An 8119-nucleotide genomic window follows, 5' to 3' on the forward strand; every position below is an offset into this window, starting at 1 on the left:
GGCTGGGGATATGGCTCAAGCGGTAGCGCGCTCGCCTGGCATGCATGCGGCCTGGGTTCGATCCTCAGCACCACATACAAAGATGTTGTGTCCACCGAAAAATAAATATTGAAATTCTCTCTCTCTCCTCCCTCCCTCCCTCTCTCTCTCTCTCTCTCTCTCTCTCTCTCTCTCTCTCTTTTTAAAAAAAAAAAATGTATTCCTTTCTAGATACAATCATCAGCCTAAGAGTTCAGAGTAGGAACCCCACTTCCATTGATGTCAGCAAGTTGGCAAATCACTCAACAGGGTAATGAAACCCTCACCACCTCTCCTAGGGTTGTTAAGACTAAATGAGTTGAAACTACTAAAATCCTTTTACATGCAAATCCATAGTGTGTGTTCCATAAGTAATGGGATATTTTTTACATGATAGCCATTGTCATGTAAATGAAAGGATGTCTAAATGCATAACAATTTTCATAAGTTCATATTACTGGTAAAATATGAATTCTGACAATCAGTGTAATTTGATATATTTAATAATGAAGTGATTTTAGGATTTCAAAGAGTAACATTTTAACCTTCAAGGAATTTCTTTCTTTTATTTTTATTTGTTTGAGAACTGGTCTCACAAAGTTGCTCAGGGCTTTGCTGAGTTGCTGAGGCTGGCTTTGAACTTGGAATCCTCCTTCCTCAGCCTCCCAAGCCACTAGGATTACAGGCTTGTGCTACCACACCCAGCTCAAGGAATTCTTGGAATCTATTTCCCTGCTACCCTGTCACCAGGGTCTTCTTGGTTTAAGAGTTTTTCTATGTATCATAATAGGAGAAAATGGAATAACAATAATGATTTCAGAAAAGAAGTCTTGCAGCTAAGTAATTCCTAGACTTCATTACTGACATCCTTCTGAATTCTACTTTTATTCCAGCAAACCTGTCTGCACTCCTACATCACACAAACTCTAGAAAAGCATGTCAGTCCCTTAGCCTAAGAACCCACAGAGCCAAGGAGCAGGGGGACAGTGCACATTTCTGGGAAGATAGCAGCTTACATAGGGTAGCTGTTTTTGTCTTTAACCACTTCCTCCTATTTTATAACTTCCACTCTCCAAGTTGGAGACATTAAGCTGTCAGGTAAGCCACTCATATCCGGAGGTCCAGTATTATATTGTTACATAATTTAAATCAAAGCCTGTGCAACAAACATTATCCCTAGTTTACAAATGAGAAAATTGTGACTCAGAAAGGGTAAAGCACTTGCTCAAGGATGACCCATGGTTGATTCTCTCTCCATAACCTTCCAAAGCTGGAGTACTGAGAACTGATCCCTGACTATCCTCAGTATGAGTTCTACAAAAATGTAGTTATATCATAGTTGCACGTACTTAAAAATGCTATAATTTTACATGGGAGCAGAGGAAGACTGAATAAAATGTAAAATTAGAAGTATTATTTCTCTTCTTTAGTAATCCATACTTTTAACACTCTGCTTTCATGTGTGGACAGTCATGACACAGATGTCACTTGTATTAGAGGAAAGGTTACCCAGAGATCTACCTGACCCAAGCCTTTGATGATGGCCCGCTGACTAGGCACAGTGTTCAGGATCCAAGGAAAAGCTAAGCCCCACTTAGTGCTTCCAGTAAGCAAGATGGATTGGCTCTCTGCTGTGATAGAGGGTTGTTTTTAGAGTCTGGGACCTTGTCTGAGAATTCTTTGTAGTTCCAGAGAGTAAAAGGCAGAACATTTATTTCTAATGTTTCCAATCATACATAGAGCCCTTCCAGCGGGTCTTTTGAGAAGGCCCATTTAGCTTTCAATCTCCTGACAATAGCCACTGCAAACAGCACCTTTTATGTTGAAGCAGCTGCCATTTGCATTTCCCCATGCTTTCTCTTTGCACAAATTCAGCATGAGATTAGAAATAGGAATATTTAATTAGGTGACCAAATAGATTCCCTTCCCAGTTCCCCAGGAGAGCTCAATGAGGGACAGAACATTGAAAGAATAGGAAATACAAGGCTTAAATGCATTTCCCTCTCTTGTCCAGAGGCTTAAATGAGCCAGTCTCAGTGCACAGAGGGCTCCCCTTCCTCCTTTCAGGGATTGGGGGCCCACCAGGGCTCAGGCTTTCTCACTGTCTCAGCCTTCAAAGCTCTCTTGCTCTGTACTTTTCAAGGATGTAATTATCATTCATTTGAATAATTATTGCAAATATGCATGTGAAAAGATTAAGGGAGATGGCAAATATAATTTGGTAACTACGTGAAAAGCTATTCAATAAAGTCCAGAGGAGATTTATGGGTTTGCTATGTATGTTACCAAATTAACAAGATAAGAACAAAGCACATTGTGTCATATTAGACATGTTAAAGACTGCCAAGAGAGGAGCAGAGCGAAATGCATGCTCTAGTTCAAGTTCAACTTTATTGCCTGTGTCGAGAGCAGTGGGAGATGTGAGTGGGGACTGGAGGACTCTTGGCCCCTGGGGCAGGGATGCATGTGAGGGACAGGTTCTTAAAAACCCCAGAGCCCCCCTCCAAGCAGTTGTCCTCCCTGTGGCCCATTCCTTCCTTCACCCTACCCTCTCTTCCTGGTTGGGAGTTACCTGGAAAAGTAAGCATTCTCAATTCTGTCTCATTCTTCCCAGGCAGCAGTTTTCAGAGACACTGAAATCATCCAGTTGGCAGTGGCTCTGGGCAGATAGGGAAAGAGGTTGATTACTTTTGAGGGTCAGAAAAACATACAAGTCAGAAGAAATCAGGCCCAGAAGCTAGGAGGCATTGATAGAGCATCTTCTGAGTACAGAGAGGTTCAGAGTGACCTTATTATGATGTTCACAAAGCAGAGGCTGTAGGTACATTGAGGCCAGGCAACCCCTACATGTAAAGCTTAGATTTGGGATCTGTAACTAAGATTTTACAAAGGTCTCACATGAGCCTGATCTGGGGCCAGATGCATCTACTGTGGCCAGCACAATTGTTTCATTTTCCATTGGATGGCTCTGACCACATGTGTACCCTCTAATTTGGCCTCTAGCATCAGCCTCACTAATTTCATCAGGCCAGGAAAACAAGTAATATTGGGGCCAGCAAAATATATGAAAGATGTTAAATAAGAAGCAAATGGTGGGTCACAATTTTAAGGAAGATGGTCAAACTAGGGGAGGGTCAGCAGTAGGGAGGTTGCTGCAATGACCCACCCACAGCAGGACCGACTGGGGCAAGAAATCAGAGACAGTTCAGAAGTAGAATCAAACTAGGTTTTTGTCTTGGGCGATGCAATGCAAGGATCTTACCACATGGCCATCCACCACATGCCACCCCGGTGGCAGAGTGACAACTAATACCCCACTAAGAAGTACCACACCTGGTCCAGAGCTGCTGCCCAGCAAGTATTTATTCCTGTCACCACCCTGACTTTTATCTCTGGAACATTAAGGCCTCATCTTCCCAGTTCCAAGTCCCCAAATACATTCTCCAATAAGCAACCAGAATTTATTCTTTCAAAAAGAATCCCACGGATTCCCATAGAATGCTTAATCTTTTTAGCTTAATCTCTGCACTGCTCTGGATTTTATTCTCTAAGAAAGTTATCAAGGTGCAAAACACAAGGCCAAATGTATAGGCAGATGTATACTGGCTCCAGTAAAAAGAAAAAAGAAAACTGGCTCCTGTTTTAGCAGCAGCCTAAACAAACATAGTTAGTCACCTTGGACTCAGATGGAGGCAGCCTTGGGAGTTGAGAGCCCAGTCAACTCCTGATAATTTGGAGACAAGTATTCCATCCCAGGCATCTGTACTTTACACCCCCTACTTGTCCTTCCCCAGCCTGCCTTCTACCATCCTGCCGTGCTCCTGAACTTAGGCAGAGTGTGAGAGAAGGCAAGGGGTGGGAGAGACACCCAGCTGCTAGACTCACTACTCTAGCAGCTTGCTTGGAAGAAAAAACTGCAACTTCCAATCTACCCATCCTCCCTGGAGTTATCAGCCAGTGAAGGCTGCTGGGTGCCACATGACCCTTGCCTCAGTGCTGGGTGCAGTAGGAGGTACACGAGGCACTCAGGAAGGGCAGGGACCCCTGTAAACTGCTCATCCAGCATAGTTGGCACAAAGAGCAGTGCCCAGGCCCCAGGGGGTGGTCATAAATGTTTTCAGAGTAAATGGATAGCATTTGGTATTCCCTCCACTAACCCTGCCATGCACAGTTGTTTCTTAGAATTTGTATCAAGTCTCTTCATTTCTGCCTTTAGGACACTTTCTGATAACTATCCCTTGGGGCTAGGGGAGCATGCTGCCCCATGGTACCAGGACACCTGAGCAACATTGCTGTTTTAAACCAAAAGGAACTGAAAATGAGTTCTGAGCCCTATAGATTTTACTTAGGGAGAAAAACAAAATAAAAATTGAACACATATGTTATAGAGATCAATTTATTCTTTCACAGGTATAGAAATTAAAGTCCAGAGAGTAATGACTGGCCCAAAGTCAAACAGCAGAAAAACAATAAACTTAGAATGCCCATCAGACCAATACTGGGCACAACCCTTGGACCATAAGCACAGTCCACTGTGAGGACAGTGAAAAATAATGACAGAAGCTAATATAGGTCACCTTCAGCTTGGCTCAATCACCAACCAGATAAAAAGCAGTGACAAAGAAACACATGGACTTCAGGGTATGCAGTCCTGAGCACACCCACTGGGGCCTGCCAGTTTCTCTTCCAGGCACCCTGCGACCCAGCCACAGCAGGGGTGAAGGAAGGAATCCTCTAGGTGAGAATCTAAGCTGGCTGCTGCCTTCTGTATTTTGAGCCTGGGGAAGTGTTTGCAAATATCACTCAGGTTTCTTTCTTTCTCTGCCACCCCTCGTCTGGTCATTTCTGCACTTCATTTCTTCTAGTCATCTGTCACACTGAAGGGGCCAGGGCTGCAGGCCACAGTCCATAGTGCAGCCTGGCCTGGTCCACCATGACTGTATTCACCTGCAGGTGCAATCTAGATGGAGCCAAGGCAAGACCTGTGCATAGGTAAAACTGTTCTCTGGACAATGGCGCTCAGGGCTCCCAACCACGCTGCTATTGGTGTTTAGGGCTGGGTAATTCTTTATGATGGGAGACTATCCTTGCATTGTAGGATGTTTCCCAACATCCCTGGATTTTACCAGCTAGATGCCAGAATCACACCATCTTAACAATCAAAAATGTCCTCCAGACTTGTCTCCTGGGGGCGGGGGGGTGGGGGGGGCGGTCTCTGGGTGTACAGAAAGCACATACTGTAGGATAATGGAGAGGGACCAGAGTGCATGGGTGTCTAAGAGCAGAAGTACAAGAGGGACAATCTGGCACTCCCAAACTCACGGATAAGTCAGTTTGATCACTGTAGCAGAGTCACAAATGCTCAGTGCCAAGGTTTGCATATGGTTTGAGTTTGTCCCCCCAATGTTGGTTGTGCTAAGGCTTGATTTGACAGTGTTGAGGTGGTGTCGCTTTAAAAGGTTGGGCCTAGTGGAAAGTGATAAGGACACCATCTAAGGAAAGTAGTGATGTAGCTCTCGCAAGAGTAGGTTTCACCCACCCAAAGTGTCAGTTACTCCCTTTTGGTTTCTCTGTCAGGGTCCCAGCTGGGGGACCCTGATGAGGAAGCTGGAGCCATGATGTTTCAACCCTCCAGCCACCACAAGCATAAGCCAAATAAACCTCTTTACTTTTATGACGTACCCAGGTCAGTTAGTCTGCTAACACTACACGAAATGGACTCAGACACTCATGGAATATTCCCTGTTTCCCAACTGCCTCAAAGCTAGGAGGAATTGTGTGACTAGTTCTAACCTTGAAATATGAGCTGAAAGGACAGTGCCACTGTGGAGCCAAGGGAGGAGGTGAGCATGAAGTCTCTCAGGAAATGGGGGGCAAGATTCCCCCAAACTAACGAGAGCAAAGAAAGGGCCTCAGGTGGGTGGGCCAGCATCAGCCTGGGCATGCAGCCTCACCTCTGATTGACAGAAAGGGAGAGAGGGAAGAAAGGCATTTCCCATGGGGGCTGGAACCCAGGTGCAGACACAGGGTGGCCTCACTGGGACACACTGGGCTGGGAAGTGGAGAGGACTAGCTGGGTCGCCACCGTCCAGTCTGATGTCAAAGACCAGAGAAAGGTGTGATGTGGTCTGCCACAAGGCAGATTGGGTGACAGCAAATTTTAGGAATTCTTGTTTGTTGAGCAAAAGAAGCAGAACTGAAGAGTACATGCTGAACAACTTGATTACTTATATAAAGTACAAACCAGATGAAACACACCTACCCCATTAGGATTCAGACTGGTGCTGACTCTTGGAGGGGGGCCCAGGGCCTGAGAGAGAACACCAGGGGACAGTTGGGGGCTTGCTGCTCTGGTTGTCTTTTGCTGATTACACAGATATACGTACAACTTATTAGGATTTCCCATGCTGTTCCCTGGTCTACAAATGTTTGTCTTTTACATTTCTAAGAAAAATTTATACAATTCTCTGACTCCATCTTTATTAAAAAGTCCAGTTAAATGTTTATTTGTGCTTTGTGTTCTGTAAGGTTTTATCAAAGGAGAGCTTCATGTGCCTTTTGGATTCTCTTTATAAAATCACCATTTCAAGACTGACATACAGCTGGCATTGATTTATCTTGTGTTCTTCTTAGAACCAAAATGACTATAATCCATAACCATTTCTTTCTCCCCAAGGCTGTGAACTAGAAAAGGATATTGATTTGTAAGAGTTACTCATTCCGACCAAGGAATGTTTGCCAGCCCCAGTTTAGCAAAGGCCATCCAGCTGACTCATCCAGCCTTGAGAACATTTGGTGCTTCTGGAGTTTGAGGGGAACAAGAAATAAAACTCCTTCCCTCAGCCAAGTGCTCCTGGATCATAAGTGGAGTACCCAATAGAGCAGCCTCAGTTTTACCTGGGAACTTGCTAGAAATGTAGATTGTTTTTTTAGTTGTAGATGGACACAGTACCTTTATTTTATTTATATGTGGTGCTGATGATCGAACCCAGTGCCTCACATGTGCTAGGCAAGTGCTCTACCCCTGAGCTACAGCCCCAGCCCCTAGAAATGCAGATTCTGGAGCCCCATCCCTGACCTGCTCAATCAGAATCTTTGGGCACGGAGCCCAACCATCTGTTTTTTGTTGTTGTTTTTTCTTTAACAAATCTTCCATGTGATTCGAATGCACATGAAAGTGAGAACCACTGTGCTAGGTCAACTGAGAAATAGAGCAAAAGAGTAAGCAAGTGAAGGCTATCCCCTTGAGCGTTGCTAAAACTCACGCTGGAAAATGTGGGCTTTGTAGCAACCGGGCTTCTTCCCTAATACTGACCCTGTAGGAGCCTGGCCTGCCTCTGTATGACAATGGCATGGAGGAGCTGTGGGCTTCCTGCAGACAGCTGGCTTCCAAAAGGAAAATTCAAGAGAAGGAAAGTGCTGTACAGGCTCCTCTTCAAATTCACCAAAATCCCATCTCCCTGGAAAGGGAGGAGTGAACCACCAGGGCAGGGCTGTTGTGCTGGTAAGTGTCAGACCTACACTGGAGGGAAACTGGCTGGGGAATGTGTTCCTTAAGGGCAGATGTGGACTATTTGTGATTTAAGTGAATAGCTTTCCTCCCCTTTGGTTGTGATATGGATCAGCTTTGCTCATAGACAATTGGAGACAGTTTGACAAGGACATAAGCCTAGCAGTTTTAAGGGCCAAGGATGCTCTGCATGGCCCCACCTGGTCTGGTGGCTCTGGTGGTTTGTGAGTGAAGAAAGTGGCTTCCTGTTCTGAGGCTTCAGCTTTCCACCTGTCTGTCCCAATGACGAGCATAGACTGAAGTCCTTCTGTCCTGGGCAGAAGCGAGACACAAAGACAGCCAGCCAGCAGGATGTGAAAAGTGAGAGCTGACTATGTCCTCTTTCCTTGGAAGAAGTTCAACCTGGTACTTGTCATTATTTTGACAATTCATTTTTAAGTATCTGAACATGAGCAGTCTTTTTATCACTCCCTTCTGCTTCTCATTGCCCATTCTTGCTGTCTCATGACTTGCTCTTTAGCATTAAAAATAGGCTACCCTTCCCAAAGGAGGACTTTATGAATAGAAGTAAATTTAGATGTAGAAATCAGT

The sequence above is a fragment of the Marmota flaviventris genome, chromosome 9, assembly GCF_047511675.1.
Source record: "Marmota flaviventris isolate mMarFla1 chromosome 9, mMarFla1.hap1, whole genome shotgun sequence".
Lineage (NCBI taxonomy): Eukaryota > Metazoa > Chordata > Mammalia > Rodentia > Sciuridae > Marmota > Marmota flaviventris.